The 18,820-nt window shown below is 39.8% G+C and overlaps 1 long non-coding RNA gene across 1 annotated transcript; it reads right to left on the reverse strand.

Moving 5' to 3' along the window:
• Positions 1–208: 208 nt before the first annotated feature.
• Positions 209–15,717, reverse strand: LOC118497530. The gene is made up of 3 exons (XR_004900049.1): positions 15,584–15,717; positions 779–782; positions 209–231 (listed from the first exon to the last, which is right to left on the reverse strand). It is a non-coding gene; the product is annotated as an uncharacterized LOC118497530 (long non-coding RNA).
• Between the last annotated feature and the right edge of the window lie 3,103 nt (positions 15,718–18,820).

Below are 18,820 nucleotides of genomic sequence, written 5' to 3' on the forward strand. Positions count from 1 at the left end.
GCTGGCTGGGGCTCGGAGCCGGGTGGTAGAGGAGCTGCAGGCGGCTGCATCCCGGACGGTTTCTGCACGGCTGCGGGAGTCCCCACTCTGCTGAAGCCGCATGGTACTCTCTCCTCAGTGGCTGCTGTCCTCCCTGCACTGCTACAGCTGCATGGTTCTCTCTTCAATGGCCGCCAAGTCTGGGTTTTTAAATCCCGCGCCAATCTTCTTCTGCAGCCCCATTTCCGACTCCTCCCACACTCGGCCTCACATGCCAGAACCCTCAAAGCCTTCCAGCTTTACTGGACTGCCATTGTGGGTCTGGGCAGGTGTGGCCCCATGTTATGGAACCAATCATTTCCAAATTCTCACGCAGGTACAGGCGCAGTAACCAGGGGGAGTTGCCTCCCAGGCTCCGTAACTAGGGAAAGTTACTTCCATTTCCCTGGCTTAGAGCTTGGCCAGAGCTATTTAACATATCCATGCAACCAGCCAAAGGCCATAGATATGTTAAAAGACCACGCCAGAGGGTAGCTGCAAGGCTGTTGCTATGGGAAACAGCTCTTAATGGCCCTGCTCCATTTGTCCTTTCCCCTGGGGTGGAGGGTGAGGACATTCTATATATTTTTCTAATATTTCCTGGACACCTTGAGTTCTGAACCCCATTCCAAATCTCTATTTGGGGACCCTTTGGCTGCACCCTCCTACAGTACCTCAGGAGGCCTGCTGTCTCTCCCAGGCCAAGATGGACCTTGTCTGCAGTTTCTGAAACAATGGCTTTAACATATGCATTACCTACTAAGCTTATTAACTATTTACCCTAAACTAAAATTTTCCAACTCTTGAGTCCCGTATCACTGTCATACAGTATTATTATCGCTGTTGTTTGCATTATACTGTGACTTACCCACCTGCAAATCACATCTATGAAGACTGAGATTATGTCTGTTTTCTTTCCAGTGATTAGAAGAGAATCAAGTAGATGGTCAGCACAAGGCTGGTGTTCTTTGATAAATGAGTAAAAAAATTACAAGTGTGATAATGGCTAAAAGGGCAAAATATGGAGCATTATGACCTCACATAACTGGAATTCTAAAATGAAGGATCTGTTAAAGTTTTTTAAGTAAAATATCAAATACAGAATGAGCCCAGGCAACCATAAAGCTCATGAGGGGCAAGAATGAGAGGTCCAGGCACAGGACACCATGTACAAAGGAGATGAAGAGGGACATTTAGTGAGGTCATGAATTTTACTGACTTGTTTTGGTGGTTAAGACAGCTAATACAATTGAGGTACCTTGTACACAGTGAGTGCTGAAGAGTGGCCAGTATTGTCATTATTGTACTCCCATGGGTACCCTTTTCAGGTCTACCCACTTGAGAACAGCAGTAATAGGAAAACAATACATTCTCCCCCTAACCACACAAGCCAATCGTGACATTAAGCACAGACTACAGCTTGACTGATGTGCAAGTGACAGACAATAAACCACACATATGTGAAGAGTACAGACTGATGAGTGTTGGCATGTGTTCACACTCCTTGTGAATCCATTTCATCCAAAAGTTTCTCACATGCCTTTGTAATCTCTTTCTCATTTCCCCAACCAACCCCCAGGGTTTGCAGACAATTACACATTTTCTTTCTTTCTCAATAGATAAGTTTGTATTTCTGATTTTTTTATATAAACAAAATCATGTAGTATGTTTCTTTTTAATCTGGCTTCTTTAATTCACCATAAATATTTTATGAGAAAAAAATTTACACAATAAATTTAATCATTATAAAGTGAACAAGTCAGTGCCATTTACTGTAATCACATGTTGTGTAGCCATCATGTCTATCCAGTATAGAAATATTTTAATCACATAAAACACTGTATCCATTGAGAGATTGCTCCCAAATTTCCCATACCCTAATTTGTGGAAGGTACCAAACTTAAATGTGTCTTTTCCCTCTCTTCATTTTCTGTCCCATACACCCTGTGTCAGGACCCCTGCCAGCTTCTACATCTGGTGCTCCAACTGATCCCAATGTCAGGAAAATAATCTGAATCTTCAAAACATTATCCTTTGTCCCAATTCTGTGTCTTACCATCATGCCCTTTCTAGTCTTAAAGAAAGGCATCCCCCCTTCACTGCACAAGTTCCAGTGTCCCTCCCTCAATAGGCAGGTCAGACCCTCAGTCATATTATTCAGTTTCATTCTGAGCCTCCAAAACAAACCCTCCTGAATGACATCTTTAGGCCCCCTTGAAATCTTAAAATGCCTAGTACCCTAATATATCCCAGGGTTTACAATTTCTCATCCTGACTGTGAGTAGACTCCAGCCCTCCATGACTTTGGTCTGTAATGACCTCTGCTTATACACAATTCAGTTCTGGACAGGTCCCCAATGATCTCTCAAGTATACCAGAGGACACCAGGAGTAAAAAATGATATAGAACCAGAAAAGAGATTTATTTCCCATTTCTCAATTCTGGTTGCAGGCTCTTTATGGACAGACATGTGCAATTTGTAAAAACAACAAAGAAAACAAAGAATGAGGACTGTGATGTCTGCCCTGAGCTGCATGTCAAAGAGGGCTTGAGAGAGGCTCATTCAGTACATGCCTGTGGGTGGCTGATGTCAGACACACCTGCATGTTCACTAGAGTAGTTGAAGTTAATGGCACAATGTCTTTTAACATCTCTGTGATCTTGAAGATGAATGGAAAACGTATGTGAAATGAGAACACTGTTGATGGTAAGGGCACTGTGGAATTGTTCCCTTTCATGCTAGTTGGTCTTCATGGATTGTGAGGCAAGGCTGCAATGAGGCAATGTGGGGTCCCAGGAGGATCTGGGAAGTGAGGTCATCTCCTATTGTGAATATCAAGTCAGAAGAGAGGGAGACAATGTAACATTTGTTTTTAAATTACAAAATAATAAAAAAATGGAAGTTTTAAAATATGTTAACGGTCAACACTTTAAATGAGATAACATGATTAGTCATTTCCTGGGAAGTTATATTAAACTAAAACATCTATCAAAAGAGTTTAAAAATAAAAGTAAGACTATATTAAAGACCATGTGTTAGGGCACTGATACAGAACTCAACATCCCTGATTGAAATGCTGGAAAGATTTTAGAACAGAAGGATCCATGGGAATCTTTGTTTGCTAATTGACTTTATACAAAAGGAAAACAAAACTTTGAATACAATCCTGACAGGAGGTCTTTGCTTTTTATATGAAAAGGCCACCAACCAAGGTAGCTTTTATTCTTCCTCAGAGATGGGGCAGAGGAATACCAGGAAGATTAAAATTCAAACTAATGGGTCCAGATATTTGAGACAGATATTCTTTGGTGCTTAACACTGGCTAAAAGAGTTCAAATAGACTTGTATACATTTCAAAAGACCAGATAAAGAATTAGTAATTGCAAATTGCAATCTCATTTCCAAAAGAATTATCTAAAAAATAGACCACAGAGGCCTACAGTTAGAAAGAATCTGTCTAAAGGTTTCTGACTCTAGAAACCATAGCTATTTAGCATATCTAAGTGACCAGCCAAAGGCTATAGGTATGCTAAATGACCATGCCATGGATTAGCTGCAAAGCTGCCCTGCATGTTCTTGCTCTGTGTGCCCCTTCCCCCAACTCACAACTGTGGGGGAAGGGGTGAAGACACCTTAAAATCTCCTGGACACCTTAAGTTCTGGACCCCATTTCAAATGCCTATTTGGGATCCTCCCTCTTGGCTGCACCCTGTAACAGGATCTGGTGTAAAGTGCTACCTTAAGTCAACAACAGTGGCAATGTCAGTTTTTATTATTGATCATTGATGACTCAGTGTAAGTCTTCTGACAATTTTCCACTTTCAGAGCATGTCTACTTGAAAAATGCAAAAGATTTATTCAGAGTTTAATAACAGGTGAGAAAAAAATGTGTCGCTCATATTTTACACCCATATTGAGAGTTTCACTTTCAAAGAAACTATGGTTTTCATGTCATCACACTGATCATTCCCACATCCTTTGTCCTGACTAAGTCCATGTTGAAAGTTCTGTAGCCACATGAAAGCTTCACCTTCTAAAACAGCTTCAGGTTCTCACTGTTGTACAACCACTGAGTGGAAGTCACACTTATATAGCAGTCAGCACCAAAGTGTCCTTATGCTATGTGACTGGTGCTGTTTACTGGAAAGTTAACACACGCACAAGTTCTGTGGGGAAACAGAGGATGGGACAAAGAGAGAGTGGTCTTGGTACCTGGGGCCACTATGTACCTCCAGAAATACCAGTTACTCATTGTTCATAGTTAAGTTTGTAAAGATCACCTGAGGATGGTCCTGACCTCTGCAGAAAAACAACTGCCTTTGTTGAGATGACAATGTGTACATAGAGGGGTGGGCATCTTCTCTGACCCCACATTACCTGAGAGTGAGCCCTGAAGTGTTCTCATGGACATCTCAGTACTATCAGCACAGAGAACCCCTTCTCAGATCCTGTGTCCTATAACCTAATCATTAAGTGAAATTTTCCTCTCTCATGAAATGTCTTGATCTTAGGACTTATTTCTTCACAAAATCATGTCCCACTCCTTATATAAGTAATTCCATATGTTAGGGAAGACAGGCTTATATCCCCTGTACAACTCTGGGACCAAATAAAATATGTAGTTAGTGGGAAGGCATTTACCTGGTATTAAATATTTTATTATTCCATAGAGATAGCCCAACCTGGATGTTGTGACCTTGTATTTGAAGGCGTTTTTGGTAAATATTTTGTCAGATTGAATGGGACTTTCTTCTTGCATGCGGGTTGAATAGCATGCTGAAATAATTTCCCAGGGAGATGTTTTTATGATTTTAGCAAAAGACAGGGACTGCTGGAATAGAAGGAACCTACTCATGATGGTAAAGGCCACAAAGGAAAACCCATAGTTAACCCAATATTCCATGCAGAACACCAAAATGTTAATAAAATATAGAGCAAGGTGAGACTATCTTTTTTTTCCCACCTATTCAACATACTACTGGAATGCCTAGATGGAACAATTTGTCAATAAGATGACGTATTTGGTATTTATATTGGAAAAAAAAAGAAAATTGATCTCTTTAACAGACAACTTCACCTTATATGTAGAAAACTGTTGGGGAGTGCCCTGCCTGGTCTCAGGAAGCTGTAACCCCCCACCCTTGCCCCCCGCTACCTGTGACTTAGGCTGAGTGAAAAACCTCCAGACCAGGAGCCACTAAGGAGACAAAACTTATTTCTCTGGCTTGAACGGCAGTCAATGACAGGTAACAATTCTCTTGGATAGAGAATGAACCTAAGACACAGGTGTTCATGAAAGAAAACAGACTCATGGGGCTGTGGAAATGAAGGGGTGATCAACATCAACCCTCTTTGGCTTTGTCAAAGCCTGAGTCTTTGTTCTTGGATGTGAGAAATCCAAGTCCCCTGGCTGCCTTTGTCTTCTCAGGCCTGCAGGGGTGAAACAGCCCAGACCAGAACTGGCAGGCCCCCCGGGGTAATCAGGCCTGGGACATAGAATATGCAAGATCCTGTGAGATCTGTTTGCTGGAGGATGTTATTATCTTGGAATTTAAAAGCACAGACAGGAAACCAAAACTAGCCCTTTAAGCAATATGTGAGAAACCCCAAATCTTGCCCAGAATCACAGCAGGAGTTCTGTTCCCACCTTTGTAAGTTGTTTACATTCTTTGATCTTTTCTGCCAGACTGTGAATCCACAAAGTCTGTTTTCTCAATAAAATTCTGCTGGGGGATGGACATGGGGTGCTCCCCACATGAGGAGTGGCCAAGTGGCACCCTCCAGGACAGAGGGCAGCCCAGGTGCTCCCCACTTGAGGAGTGGCCATTCTGTCCCAATTCTCCTACAGAACCTGGTTGTCTTTGTTTATGTTATTAGCATGTTTCGACGAACACCCGCAGCCCAGATAGATACTGCTGGCCGGTATCCTTCAAGGAAAACATCAGAAATTCTTCTCTCCATCTGTTACAGAACACAACAAGGGGGGGCCTGAGATGATAAACTATTATTGAAAGAAGGCCCTGGGTCCGTTATGTCCACCACCCTAGGAAAGACGTCTCTCAATGCCAGAGATTTGTGAAAAGGAAAGGAAATGTTTATTTAATGCTATACTAACTTAAAGTAGTGACCTAATGTCTTCACCAAAATCCCAAAGTCCCTAAAAACACCCACAAACACACAGTCCTTCTTCCCTTCCTCCTTTGCCCAGTCCAGAGTACCGTATCTCAGGAAAGGAAATAGAAGTCCATGGCTCAGGCAGTCCTCTGGTTCTTCTCAGTTAGTAATCCCTCTCGACTGAGAGACCTTCCTGGATTCCCGGCACCCTCAGCTGAGTCCCCAGGATCTCTGCTAAAACCAGGTGGTGGTTCCCCCTTCTAAAGCTGTAGGGGTCCCCACTCTGCCAGGCCCCGTGGTTCTCTCTCTCAGGGCTGCAGGAAGGGAGAGTCCCCACTCTGTCAAAACTGCATGGTTCTCTCCTCCAGGGCTGCCGCGTGGTTCTCCCTCTCTCAGGGCTGCAGGAGTCTCCACTCCGTCAAGTTGCCCGGTTCTCCTCCAAATGGCTGCCGTGTCTGGGTTTAAATCCCCCGCGCCAATCTTCTTCTGCAGCCCCATTTCTGACTCCTCCTACACTTGGACACACTTGCCCTCAATCTGCTGTCTTCTCCAGCTTTTCTGGTCGCCATCGTGGGTCTGGGCAGGTGTCACCCCATGTCATGGAGCCAAGCTTCTCCCAGCTCCCACGCAGGCGCTGTAACTCAGGGGACCTGCCTCCCAGGTCCCATCTTGGGGGGAAGGTCCCTTTCCATCCCCCTGGCCTTGAGCATGGCCATAGCTATTTAGCATATCTAAGTGACCAGCCAAAGGCTATAGGTATGCTAAATGACCATGCCATGGATTAGCTGCAAAGCTGCCCTGCATGTTCTTGCTCTGTATGTCCCTTCCTCCAACTCACACCTGTGGGGGAAGGGGTGAAGACACCTTAAAATCTCCTGGACACCTTGAGTTCTGGACCCCATTTCAAATGCCTATTTGGGGTCCCCCCTCTTGGCGGCACCCTGTAACACATCTAGAAAAACAAAAACTGTGAAAACTGGTACATTCATTCAAGTTGGAAAGGACAAAATTAACAGTCAGCACCCTTCTCATTTCTTTGTGGAAACCAATTCACTTCAAACAGCACCAGAAAGAATGAGATACTTAGAGAAAAATCATTCACATATGAGGAAGATGTATGCACTAAAACTACCAAACTGTCTTCAAAACAATTAAAATGTAAAAATAAATAAGTAGAAAATAACATCTATGTTTATAGATTGAAAGACTTGCAATCACTTACATATTTGATGTAATTTGTATCAAAAACCTAACAACATAGCAAGCTCCAAAGACAACCTGCCTCTACCCACTTCCATAACGGTCCCCAACAACAACTACCAGGCTGCTCCTCAGCCCCATTCAATGGGATTTTGTAGGCCCTGTCTGTTGCAGACTGAAGATAATGAAACTTGGGGTACTGAGGAAATCACATTTTGCATTTATATGGAGCTTCTGGGTAAAGCTCAATCCGCCTGACCCAGACACACCTTGGGAGAAGAGCATCAACAATGCAAACTAGGTCTTGTCTAAAAGCAGTTTAGTTGTTGGGCCATCCACTGTGAAGAAAGCAATTTTTTTTTTATGACCTGGAGGTCTAATGTTGCCTCAGATTCAGAAACCCTTACATGGGTTTTTTCTGAATCTAGGCCACTGACATCTATTTTTATAGCACTCCATTAAAAATGAAATTGTAATTTGTTAATTGCTGATCCTTTATCTGGTCTGTTGAAGCATGCATAAGTCTTTTTATAAGCTTCTTGCCTGTGTTAAGAACCAAAGAATATCTGTCTCAAATACCTGGTCTCATTACTTAGGATTTTAACATTCCTAGTGTTCTCATTTCTCAAGAGAGGCACACCTTTGTTGGGCACCTTTAGAGCCAAAACAAAAGAGACCACCTATCAGAATTTCATGAAAAATTTTGCTTCCTTTTGTGTAAACTCAATTAACCATTACACATTCCCATAGTTCCTCCTAAAATCTCTCTAGCCTTTGAATCAGGGATGGTGTGTTTTGTTTCACTGCCCTATGGCATAGTCTTTAATAAGTTTTACATTTATTTTTAAAAGTATTTAATGCATGTTTTACCTTAACATAACATCCCTGTAAGTAGCTAAGCATGTTTTCTTACTCAAAAGTGTCATAAATCCTCAAAATGTTTTCTGCTCTCATTAATTGTTTTTTAGAAATGTTTCCAATAGACATGCCTCTCTTCTTTGTTTTCACAGCAGTAGATGACCTGACTTCCCAAGTCCTCTTGTGGACCCAAATGCCTCAAAGCAGCCTTTGCTCAGAATCCATGAAGACATGTCAGCATGAAAGGGCACATTTCTACAGCACCCTAACCATCAACAGCATACTCAATCCACATACATTTTCACAGCAACTTGAAGATCACAGAGATTATAAATGATATCCTATCCTGAAACTCAACAATTGAAGTAAACATGCAGGTCTCTGTTAAGTTAGCCACCCACAGGTATATACTGAATGAGCCTCTCTCAAGCCCTCTTTGACATGCAGCTCAGGGTAGTCATCACTGTCCTTGTTCTTTGTTTTCTTTGTTCTGTTTACAAATTACATGTGTCTGTCCTTAAAGAACCCACATCCAGAACCTGGGAAGTAGGAAGTAAATCTCTTTACTTGTTCCATTTCCTGTCCTGCTCCCTGTGACATCTGGTATGTTTGGCTGAGATTTCTGAGCACCTGTCCAGAGGTGGACTGTGTGTGAGCAGAGGCAAACACAGATTGAAGTCATGGAGGAATGGGGTCTGCTCAGTGTCAGATGAGAAATTTTAAAGCCTGGGAGTTCACAGGTTGTTAGGCATTACATGGTTTGAAGGGGCTCTAAAGGTGCCATACGAGAAGGTTTATTTTGGAGGCTGAGAATTAAGCTGAATAATATGAGCGAATGCCTGACCTACCTGTTGAGAAAGGAGCCCCTGCAGCTTATGTGGTGAAGTGGGGGTTTCATTCTCCCATATTAGAATGGGTGTCATGGTAAGACACAGAGTTAGGAGAAAGATTAATGTTTTGAAGACTCAGGTTAGTTTTCTGAAATTGAGACAAGTGGTAAAACCAGATATAAACTATCAGGAGATACGAGACAATATATGTGGGCCAGAAAACAAAGATGGGATGAAGACAGAATTGAGGTTGTTACATTGCACAAGTTAGGGTATGGGGTAATGGGGAGCAATCTCTCAAATGGTACGGTGTTTTATGAGATTAAAATATTTTAACACTAAGTACACTTGATGGCTACAAATATTGTGACTTTAACAAATACCACTGAATTGTTCACTTTATAATGATTAATTTATCATGTGAATTTTACTTCATAAAATAATTATGCTGAATTAAAGAAGACATATTAAAAAGAGATCATACTACATTGTTTTACATATGTTAAACTTCAGTATATACAAACTTACCTATACAGAAAGAAAGAAAATGAGTAATTTCCCACAAACTCTGGGGATTGGGTGGAGAAAAAAGGAAGGGATTTCAAAGGCATGTGAAAAACTTTTGGGTCAAATTGATACATGTGGATTGTATAGGCCTGCCAACACTCATCAGATTGTAAACTTTAGATATATTTGCTTTATTGTTAGTCACTTATAAATCAGTCAAGCTGCAATCAATGCATGATGACATGAATTGCTTGTGTGGTCAGGACTGGAGCATATGGTTTTCCTAATAATGCTGTTTCCAAGTGATCACACTCACAATGTGTATGCAGACAAATGCAATAATGACAACACTAGCCATTTTTTTAGCACTGACTTTGTATTGGGTACCTCAGGCACCTTAGCTCACTGAATAACCAAAATTAATCACCAAAATTAATCACCAAAATTTATTTACTTCACTTAATGTTCTTGCCTCCTGACCTTTGCTCATGCTGTGTCCTCTGCCTGGAATTCTCATTTCTGCCTCCAACATGAGCTGTAGGATTGCCTGGGCTCATTCTCTATTAGATGTTTCTTTATCAAAAAAGTTTAACTGGTCTTCACCAGGTCAGAATGCTCTATGACCTCTGTGAGGTCATAATGCTCTATATTTTACCCTTTTAACCATTATCATATTTGTACATTTTTAATTCATTTATAAAAGAATAACTACCCTCTGTTCACCATTTCTCTGACAGACTTCTAGTCACGACAAAGAAAACAGACAAAATCTCAGACCTCGTAGTCCTTACTTGACAGTGAGGGAGTCACACAATAATCCAAAGAACAGTGACAATAATATTGTATAATAGTATGTTAGACTAAAGTAAGGCATACTTGGGGTGATATTTTTTATTAAATTCAAATGTGTTGGCTCTGCAGAGAGGATGCGAACTTACTGGAGCAGAGAGATCAGAGGATGAGAGTACATGAAGTCAGAAATAATGAATCCATCAGCAACAGCCTTGGCTTTGCTCTGAATGAACTGGGGAGACACTGGAAGGTTGAAAGAAAAAGAAAAATAGATGTGAATAGCCTGTGTTTATGGAAGGAAACCAACATTTTCCACCCTGAAAGTTTAGTTTAAGGATATTGCTTTTAAGCTGTTTATTCAGAAAAAAAACTCAGAAAAAAAATGTTGACCCTCTTCATATTTCTGTCTACAGATTCAGATAGAACTTGTGATTCAGCAGAAAAATTGGGATATTCACTTTAGGTTAATTTGATTACATATGGGAAGTAAAAGTGTATCAGTAAGGCACTTGTTGGTGAGGTGGCCCCTGTGCCCTACTGATTCTGAGTTGCCTGGAAAAAATTCTGTTGCCAAGTAGGATGTGGTCTTCTCACCTACCTTCAAAGCACTCATTCTGACTTCTGAAACAAAGGACTTTATTTTCCCCTTTTCTCCTTTGTTCAGAATGTTTATAACCCAACGTTTCCTCACAATTATCAATTTTTAGGCTTCTGTGAATTCTCTATGATTATATATTAAAAACGGTATTCCCTTTTGTTAATTGGACTCTCTTAGTTTGATGATTAGTCCAGCCAGAACATTTTTAAGGTGGGAGGGACAGTATTCCTATTTTTAGCCTCCTCACTAGCCAGGATTTGTGTGGCTGCTGGGTTGCAAGCAGGAGATTTGGTGAGAAAACAAGTATAGTAATTTCAAGTAATAGGTAAGGATATTTGGAGCAGTGTGAAGAAAAAGCATCAGTTTCTGAATTTGTTCTGAGCATTGAGTCAAAGAATTTTCTGAAGAATTTAACGTGGGGTGCAAGAAAAAGTGAGGGGTGCTGAAAATACAAAGAGATTAAGAAAAATCCTACTGGAGCACATTCAGGTCAATGATTTGCCTGGGATTACAAATCTTAAGGCATCCTGAAGTGCCTTTGAAATGTTATTTGTCAAGTAAATACATGGTTATCAACAGTCATGTCTAGTTCATCTCTTTCATGCACTATCATGCCCCAAGTACCTCAGACAGTGCCTGATAGATTTAAAGTATGAGTTCATTACATGTTTACAGAATCTACAGAGGAATGAGTAATGAAAAATCAAAATGTCTCCTGAACTAACATACACACTATTTCTTATTTTTAAGGAAAATACTGCAGTACCATAGATTTGCCATTAGAACAAGGGCTTTTACAAATTCATTTGTTGTTGTCAATCGTATGAAGACTTTTTTTGAGCTTTTGTGCTGCTGTATTTATTTTTGGAAATAATTAAGTTGAACATAAATTACTTCAATGATATTGGAACTGAGCAGGCACCCTTGTGGGAAACTCCTTGGGCCTAATTTCTCAACAATAGAAAGGGTCCTGGATTCTTGAAGGCAATGACAAGCTCAGCAAATATTAATTGAATTTCGGGACATGTGAAAACAACAACACAAATGATGAGGTTGTTTTTATTTATAGGCAGTTTTACCTCCTTTTATAAAATGTGAATGTCTTATTTCTTTTCCTTGTCTGATTGTTGTGGCTAGGATTTCCTATATTATGTTGAATAGAACTGTTGAAAGGCCACACCCGTGTCATATTCCTGATCTTAGAGGGGAAGCATTCAGTTTTTACCCTTTGATGAAATATGCTCCCTCTACTACTGAGTGTGTTTTTTTTTTATCATAAATGGGTGATGTAATCTAATAAATGCTTTTTCAGCCTCTAATGATATGATCATGTGATTTTTGTGTTTCCTTTTGTTTATGTGATATGTGACATTTTTTGATTTGCAAATATGGTACCATCTTTGCATCCCTGAAATGAATTGCAAATGATCATAGTGTGTGCTCTTTTTATTGTATTTCTGGTTGTGGCTTGCCAATATTTTGTTTAGGATTTAGCATCTATGTTCATAAGTGATATTAGCCCATGATATTCTTTCTTTGTTGTATCTATATTTGGTTGGGGATTAGGCTGATGCTGCTCTCATAAAAAGACTTTGGGAGTTCTCTCCCTCATTTGGAATTTTTAGAATAGTTTGAGAAGAATAAATTAGCACATTCTTAATTTTTTTTGTAAAATTCTCCTGTGAAATTGTCCCATGTAGGGCCCTTATGTGCCAGGAAGTTTTTGCTTAGTGCTTCAATTTCACTTGCTATTTTCAGCCTATTCAGGCTTTCTACTTCTTGATTCAGTTGTGGAAGATTTTATGTTTCTATAAATGTCTGTTTCACCCAGGGTTCAAAATCTCTTGGCATATAGTTCTTCATAGTAATTTCTTACAGTCAATTGTATTTCTGTGGTATCAGGTGTAATCTCTCCTCTGTCATTTCTGATTGTGTTTATTTGTGTCCTCTCTCTGTTTCTCTTGATAAGTCAGTTTAAAGTCTTGTCAACTTTTTTAATCTTTGGAGAGAAACAGCTTCTGCATTTATCGATCCTTTGAATTCTTCTCTTAGATGTTATGTCATTTAATTCTGGTCTCATCTTGATTATTTCATCTCTTTTACTGGCTCTGGGCTTTGCTTGTTGTTTCTCCAGTTCTTGTAGATGAAGGTCAGGTTGTTATTTGAAATGTGTCTATCTTTCTCAGGTAAGCCTGGATTGCTATGAACTTCCCTCTCAAGACTGCCTTTGATATGTCCCTTCAGCATTTAGGCTGTTATTTGCTGATCTTCATTTGTTTCCAGAAACTTTTTGATTTCTTAATTGATCTCATTTTTAACCCATTCACTGTGTAATAATATGTTTTTCAGTCTCCATGAATTTGGCTGTTTTTGAGTTTTTCCTTTGTAGTTGTTTTCTAGTTTGAAGTTATTGTGGTCCAAGAAAATGTTTGATGTGATTTCAATTTCCTTCAATTTGTTGAGGCTTGTTTAGTGACTCATCATGTGGTCTATCTTTGAGAATGTTCCATATGTGTTTGAAAAAATGTGCATTTTGCTTCCTTGAGGTGAAAGGTTCTGCATATATCTTTTAAGTCCATTTATCTAGTGCATATTCAGTACCCAAATGCCCTTGTTGATTCTTCATGTTGAAGATCTAGCCATTGTTGTTAATGGGCTGTTAAAATATCCAAGTAGAATTGTGTGGCTGTCTATGTCTTTCTTGGGACCCTCCAAGATTTTGGTAATAAATTTGGATGATCCAAAATTTGGTGCATATATGTTTACAATGTTTATTGTATTCTCGATGGATTCTGCCTTTGAGTAGTTTGAAATATCCTTCTGTGTCTCTTATTATTGCCTTTGTATTGATGTCTATTATGTCTGATTCAAGTATTGCTTTCCTGGCTTATTTTTCCTGTCTATTTGCTTGGAATATTTTCTTCCAACCCTTCACTTTCAGACTGGGTAAGTCTTTTCTTCTTAGGTGGGTCTCTTGTAGGCAGCATAAGTGTGGGTCATGCTTTCTTATCCTTTCATCTACCCTATGTCTTTTTATTGGTGCAGCTAATCCATTTACATTTAAGGTTATTATCAATAGGCACTTATTCATTTAATTTACCCCCTCTGTACCTTTGTTCCTCTCTAACTCTTCATCTTCTTTTTTAAAGATTTTTTTATTTATATTTAGAGATAGGGGGAGGAAGAGAGGGAGAGAAACATCAATGTTTGGTTGCCTTTTGCACACCTCCTTCTGGAGATCTTGTTGGCAACCCAGGTGTGTGCCCTAGACTGGGAATTGAACTGGTGATCCTTTGATTCACAGGCTGGCACTCAACTACTGAGCCACCACAGCCAGGGCTTTCCTTAGCTTCTTAAAGCAATCCCTTTGCATGCCTTGGCAGGCTCCTATTGTGGAGGTACATTCTTTTAGCCTTCTTTTTTTTCCTGGGTAATACCTCATTTCACCTTCCTCTTTAAATGGGAGCCTTGCTGGGTGGAGTAGTATTGGTTTTGGGCTTCTGCTTTTTGTTAGTAGCGATATTTCTTACCATTCCCTTCTGGCTTTTAGTTTTTGTGTTAAGAAGTTAGCTGCTAAGCTTATCGGAGCTCGCTTGTATGTTACTTCCTGTTTCTCCCCTGCTGCCTTTATGATTCTCTCTTTGACTTTGAATTTTGCCATTTTCATTATGATGTGTCTTGCAGTGGGCCTCTTTGGGTTAATCTTGATTGGGACCCTCTGTGCTTCCTGAACTTGTGTGGCTTTTTCTCTCATCAAATTAGATAAGTTTTCTATGATTGCTTTTTCAAGCAGGTTTTCTATTCCTTGTTCCCCTTCTTCTCTTTCTAGTATCTTTATTATATGGATATTATTATGTTTCATGTTGTCCAGCAATTCTCTTAGTCCCTCTTGATTCTTCTGTTTTTTTTTTCCTTTTCTTGCTCTTTCTGAGAGTTTTTCTCTACTTTGTCCTCCAGCTTGCTGATTTGATCCTCTGCTTCATCTAGCCTGCTTTTGACACCTTCTACTGTATTCTTTATTTCCTCTTGGCTCTTTTTTTTTTTTTATGTCCTTTTACATGCTGATATAGTTTACAGTAAGTTCCTTGTAGTTTCCCTGTAGTTTTTGGTAAATCTTTGTGAGCTCATTAAACTTCCTCATAACCACTGTTTTGAACTCAATATGTGATTGTTGACTTGCTTCAATTTCATTTAGTACTCCTTCTGAGGAGTACCCCTTTCCTTTCAATTGGGGATTGTTTCTATGACTTCCCATTATTTGTTTGACTCTTCCTGTTTGCTTCTGCTTCTTAAATTAATCTTTTTTGACTTCCTGACTTTGTGATGAGAAGTTCAACATTAGGAGACCTGTGCCATTCAGTGGTATAGTCTCCTCAGCTCAACTGAACTAGATGCTCTCAGGATGCTCTTTATGTCCTTTATGGTGGTTCTCTGGATGTAATTGAGTTTTGATTGCTTTGGGGTGTTTCTTTGGTGGGTCCTTCCCTCCAACTGGTTGACTAAGGGTCATTCCTCATACCATGTGTTACGTGCTGTTGTGAATGTACTGTCAGAACAAAACCACAAAGACAAGGAAACAAACCCACAACCACAAAAATAACCACCCCCCACCATCCCACTATCAACAGCAAATGAACTAGTACCACATTTTTTGAAATGTAAGACACACATTCCCCTCTCAAATTTGGTAGGGATAATGGTTGTTAATGCTGCTCTTGAGTTCTGTCTACATTTACATTGGTGAAATATTATGTTATTTATGTTATTAAATATTTTACCACATGTTTTGCTTTGAAATTTTGTTTTCCTATTTTCCTCCTCTAAAACCTAGGTATGTCTTATGGTCTCAAAAATAAGGTATATAATAAGGATGTAAATGGATGAAGATTATTATAACAAATGAGAGGGCATATGGGATGACTTATTTACTGAAAGTAAAATGATTTTGAGAGAGTAGAGGGAGGAGCACTAATAAGAAATGGGAGTTGGAGCAATACGAAGAGAGAAAGTAAAATTTACATTATGAATTAAAAAGGGAATGAAGAATGTACAATGGAATTTGAGGAGGGAAGCATATAGTAATCAGTTTAAACAGAAATTAAAATAATATAAAAAATACAGTCAGAGAAAGAAAAATGAGGGAAAATATTAAACAATTAACAAAAATATAGGAATGAAATTGAAGAGAAATATCCACCACAGTACTGTCAATGACAAATAAGGTAAACTTAATATAGGTTGTGTGGGAATAAGAGGGAAACAAGAAACAAACAAACAAAAAAGTTTCAATACATGTTGAGAGGAATGGGAAATGATTTTGAAATGATAGAGGGAAAGGGAATATTAAGAGTGAGGAACAAAAACTAGTCCAATACAGGGAAATATTATAATTTGGGATGTATGGAAAAATAGAAAAGGGAAAATAGAGTATGAAGAAAAATAAAAAGGCAGGATGAAAGAGAAATAGAACAGACAAAAACAGGTTAACACAGGGAAAAAATAAAAAAAAATTACAAGAGAAGAAAAGAGAAGGAGAGGGGACCAGTAAAATATAATATTTGAACCACAAAATTAGTGAAGATCTTGACATAAAATTAGAAAAAAATGCAACAACAACCACCCTACCTACGATGACTAGCAAAGATTGCTAAAGGTGGAGAGAGAATGGGGGTATTTTAAGAGTAGAGTGAAAAGGAAGTGAGATGCCCACTGACAAGAAATTTGTTTCCTGACTTCCAGCAAGATGGAGGCATAGGTGGATGCACTGTACCTCCACACACAGCCAAGATTGGAACAACAACAATTTAGAGGCAGAATAACACCCAGAACTGACAGAAAATTTATCTGACGGGAAGTTGGACAGCCAAGAAGTTAAAATGGACCCATTTATCCAGACTGGTAGGAGGGGCAGAGACAAGCAGCTAGGTGTGGGGCACAGCACGGCACAGAGAACATGGAGAATTGGGTGCATAAGGCATCCGGGAGCACATAAGGCATCTGGGGGCATTCAAGATTGCAGCAGGTGGACCTTGAGTATGCAAGCGGCAGCTGGCAGACCCAGTGAGGCAGCAATTGTGGAGCAGGGCAGACTGCACAATCAGGATCCCAGGGAAGGGACTGAGGTCCCACAGAGAATGGAGCTACTGCCATTGTTCCCTCCCGACCCCGCCCTCACATACAGCATCACACTCTAGCAACTGGGGTGCCCATTCCTGGTGAACACCTAAGGCTCCACCCCTCACTGTAACAGAAGTGATCAGACCCCCCCCAAAAAAAAGAAGAAAGAGAGGGAGATGGCTCAAACAGAAGGACAAATCAGTGCCCCCAAACTCATCCTTTTGAGTGACCAAGAGATAGCTAACCTATCAGATGAACAGTTCAAAACACTGGTGATCAGGAAGCTCACAGAATTGGTTGATTTTGGGCGCAAATTAGATGAACAAATGCAGGTTACCATAAAAGAAATGAAAGAAAATGCACAGGAAACCAATAGTGATGGGAAGGAAACTGGGACTCAGAACAGTAGAGGGGACCAGAAGGGAGAAAGAAACAACCAAACAGGAAAGAATGGAGAAATAAGAATTCAAAAAAAAACAAGGAGAAGCTTACAAGCCTCCAGGACATCTTTAAATGTTCCAACATCCAAATTATAGGTGTACCAGAAGGGGAAGAGGAAAAGCAACAGATTGAAAATGTATTTGAACAAATAATAAAGGAAAACTTCTCCATTCTGGCAAAGGAAATAGACTTCCAGGAAGTCCAGAAAGCTCAGAGAGCCCCAAAGAAGTTGGACCCAAGAAGAAACATACCAAGGCACATCATAATTACATTAGCCAAAGGAAACTGAAGGAGAGAATCCTAGAAGCAGCAAGAGATAAGGGGACAGTAACCTACAAAGGAGTTCTCATCAGACTGTCAGCTGATTTCTCAAAAGACACCTTACAGCCAAGAAGGGACTGGAAAGAAGTATTCCAAGTCATGAAACACAAGGACCTATATCCCAGACTACTCTATCCAGCAAAGCTTTCATTTAGAATGGAAGGGCAGATAAAGCGCTTCTCAGATAAGGTCAAGTTAAAGGAGTTCATTGTCATCAAGCCCTTATTTTATGAAGTGTTAAAGGGACTTATCTAAGAAAAGAAGATTAAAAAAAAAAGCATGTATAGGAGAAGGACAGCAAACTCACAATTATTAACAACCACACCTAAAGCAAAACCAAAAGAAATTAAGCAAACAACTAGAACAGGAACAGAACCACAAAAATGGAGATCACATGAAGGATTAGCAACAGGGCAGTGGGTGGAGGAGAGAGGGGGTAAAGGTGCAGAGAATAAGTAGCATAGATTGTAGGTAGAAAATAGACAGGGAGAGGGTATGAATAGTATGAGAAATGTAAAAGCTGAAGAACTTATAAATATGATACATGGACATGAACTAAAGGGGGGGAAGTGGGTGGGAGAGGGTGTACAGGGTGGAGGGGAGTGAAGGGGGAAATGGGACAACTGTAATAGCATAATCAATAAAATATATTAAAAAAAAAAGAAAATTGGTTTCCTGTGTCTGGATATGGGAGAAATAGCAAGAGTGTGAAATGGAAACAAGTTGTAGGAAAAGAAAAAACAAAATTTGAAAGGAAAGTAATGTGAGGAAAGAAGATAAATGGGCTGAGAGAAAGGAGAGGAAAATATATGAATTGAAATAAACTGTAAGATAAAATCTGGTAACTTCATACGCATAATCTTACAAACTTTCATCACTCTTCAGACTCCTAGAACCCAAAGAGATTCCCATCTCCTTCTTTCCCTTGATTGTTATTCCATATGTCATGTTTCATAACTTTTCTTGCCTAGTGCACCTGGTAACCAGGACCTGAGATCCATGTCACAGGAGGCACAAAACAGG

This window comes from Phyllostomus discolor, chromosome 12 (genome assembly GCF_004126475.2).
Source record: "Phyllostomus discolor isolate MPI-MPIP mPhyDis1 chromosome 12, mPhyDis1.pri.v3, whole genome shotgun sequence".
NCBI classification, from domain to species: Eukaryota; Metazoa; Chordata; class Mammalia; order Chiroptera; family Phyllostomidae; genus Phyllostomus; species Phyllostomus discolor.